General features: G+C 36.5%; 1 protein-coding gene across 4 annotated transcripts in view; it reads right to left on the bottom strand.

The window, feature by feature from the left end:
* Window positions 1–3,077, bottom strand: part of APOOL (apolipoprotein O-like) — a 106,163-nt gene that overhangs the window by 79,908 nt on the left and 23,178 nt on the right. The window contains exon 1 of one of the 4 annotated variants that reach the window (XM_014538868.1): window positions 1,456–1,540. The exons of the other annotated variants lie outside the window; for them this stretch is intronic. The gene's annotated coding sequence lies outside the window, so the exon portion shown is untranslated. Of the gene's footprint in view, window positions 1–1,455; window positions 1,541–3,077 lie in introns of those variants that run through there. 4 annotated transcript variants of the gene reach the window in all.

The following is a 3,077-nucleotide window of genomic DNA, read 5'->3' as shown; positions in this document are numbered from 1 at the left end:
GTTCTCTGTACTTTTTTTAATGTTTGAAATTTTCCATAATAAAAATCTTAAAAAAGACTCCTGTTAAACGTAGGATATATCACATTATAATCTTTTAACAGTATTTTTCCATTGATATGAGGATAGTTTACTAAGAATACTAGCAAAAGGCAAGAACAGAAGGAAGCACTATAGTATTACCAACCAATATTCTACTGCTACTCTACTCTCAAGTGCAAAGGTGAAATATTTTATTGTTTATATCTCTTGTTTTCTCCTTGCTATCTATTCTTTCATTCAGTTAACAGTCAGGTTCCTACTGTACAATTATATTAAGTGCTGGGTTACAAAGATGATTAAGATATGATTCATGTCCTCAAAGAATCACATTCTAGTAGAGGAGACAGATGTATAATACAAAAATTGCCTACAGTGATGAGTGTTATAATACACGTCGTTACAGAGTGCTTTAGGGTCCACCAACCTAGACTAGGACCTTACCATCTGTTTGGTAAAGTAGTGGAAAGAGAACAGACTTCAGAATTAGACCTAGTTATAAATTCTAGCTATACTACTTACTAGTGGTGCAGCTTAGGGCAAATTATTTGATTCGGTATCAATCTCTATAGATGTAATATTACCTATCTCACAGGAATGAGCACAGAAAAATGGTTCATATATATTAACTATCATCATCATCGTCATAGCCAATGGCCACCACTCCATTCTCATCTAATTCCAACCAACTATAATTAACACCGTTAACCAAAATACTTCTTTTGTTAGATTACCACCCTGCAAGTAAATAAATTGGTACCCTCTTTCCTAGCACACTATTTAAAACCATTTTGCATTTTCCAGGTTCTCCATAATCTATCTTCAATCTATACAGGTAATCTAATTCCCACTACTACACAACACTTATTCTTAGCTTCCTATTGCAATTGCAGCTAGTCAATGATAGTATTTTCTCCACAAGCACACTGTTACTTCTTGGGAACAGGGGAACAATAATTACATGTTGATGAGATGAGATCAGTTTCCTGGCATGGGCCTAGGAAATTCATAAGTTTATGGCTGTGTATTTTTTACCTTTGAAGCACCACCAGTGCATTTCTGAATGTCAGGCTATCGGTGCAGCAAATGTTGTGGCAGGCTAGAAGAGTTGCACTTGCTGCAGTAAAACACTGCCTTTCATTCTATCTTGGCCTCAGAGCATTCCGACCTACATATTTGATCTTTGGCCAATATAGATTTTAAAAATGACTATGCTTTCTCCATTTCACTCAAAGAGCATATTTTTAACACTTGTGGGGTAGGTACAAGCCTCAGTAGATGCTGGCATATTAGAATATACTAGTAGCTATGCAACAAGTAATCCATGCAAACAATCTGAGAGACCTTCAAAATGAAATTTGTAAGAAAATTCAATTGTGCTCACAACATTGAAAGTGTAAATTGCTTTCAAATACTTGCCTCAACAGCGTGTGAGTCTATTTCCAGCACCTAATGAGCTGTGACAAATTGAGATTAGTCATCAAAATTCAGGACAGCCATTAGCAGCTTAATAGAACTTTGCATGCAGCAGTGTCCTTTGATCTCTTCAGTGTGAAGGCCTGAGAGGAAATAGTGATATAATGGAAAAAACAACAGACTGCAAATTGGTAAAGCAGAGTTCTAGTCTGGACTCTGCTCATATCTCACTATGTTAAATTTTACACGTAAATTCGCTTTCACTATGAATTAGATTGTCCATTTGTGAAAGAAGGCTGCACTACAAAATGTCCAAACTTCCTTCTAATTTTGACAATGCATAATTCTAAAGTTTAGTGATAATTTCCAAGTGTATAATTTACTACAGATAAGCTATTAACATTGTATTTCTCTAAAACCAGAAGGGCCTTAGCTGTTTTGGCTCAGTGGATAGAGCCTCGGCCTGCGGACTTAAGGGTCCCAGGCTCGATTCTGAAGGGAACATTTGTGGGCTCGCCACCTAGTAGGAGGTTTGCAGGAGGCAGCAGATCAAGCAGATCAATGATTCTTATCATTGATGTTTCTGTCTCTCTCCCTCTCCCTTCCTCTCTGAAATCAATAAAAATATATTTAAAAACCAGAAGGGAAATCACCAACAAATAATTACTTTATACTAAAATAATACTGTTGATTATATGATCCGAATCACTTTTTTTTAAGAAAAAACTTCTCAGTGGGCAGAAAATTTTTAAAAAATTATTAAATTGAATATATTGGGATGACATTGGTTTCAAGTATACAACTCAAGAAAATATCATCTGCACACTGCATCATGCACCCATCACCCCTATCAAAGCCTCTTTCTGTCCCCAAGCGCTCCTCTGCCCCCCTACACCTAGCTCCCACACCTTTCCCTCAGGCTATCACCACATTTTTGTCTGTGTCAATGTGTTATATATCCATATATTTTTGCTTAATCCATACCTCTGTTTCTATTTTGTTCCTCAGTTTATTTTGTTCATTAGATTCCATATATAAGTACACCATATTATTTGTCTTTCTCTGGCTTATTTCACATAGCATAATAATCTCCAGGTCCATGCAGACACAAAAGATAAGATTTCCTTTTCTTATTTTAACATTCAATTTTGTAAATGTACCACAGCTTTTTATCCATTCATCTACTGATGGGCACTTGGGTTGTTTCCAGATCTTAGCTATTGTAAATTGTACTGCTATAAACATAGAGGTACATATATTCTTTCGAATTAGTATTGCAGATTTCTTCAGTTATATTCCCAGAAGTGAGATCCACTAGGTCAAAAGGCAGTTCCATTTTTAATTATTTGAGGGAACTACTGTTTTTCCACAGTGGCTTCAGCAGTCTGCATTCTCACCAGCAGTGCACAAGGGTTCTTTTTTCTCCACATCCTCACCAGCACTTATTTGTTGATTTGTTGATGATAGAGGTGTGAGGTGATACCTCACTGTGGTTTTAATTAGCATCTCTCTGATGATTAGTGATGTTTGAGTATTTTTTAATATGTCTCTTGACCATCTGTATGTCTCCTTGAAATAAGTGTCTATTCTAGCCGTGGGCAAACTACGGCCCGCGGGCCGGATCC

The sequence above is a fragment of the Myotis brandtii genome, unplaced genomic scaffold, assembly GCF_000412655.1.
Source record: "Myotis brandtii unplaced genomic scaffold, ASM41265v1 scaffold2, whole genome shotgun sequence".
Taxonomy (NCBI): Eukaryota; Metazoa; Chordata; class Mammalia; order Chiroptera; family Vespertilionidae; genus Myotis; species Myotis brandtii.
Note: the sequence above shows the minus strand (reverse complement) of the source record. Positions and strands in the feature narration are given on the sequence as shown.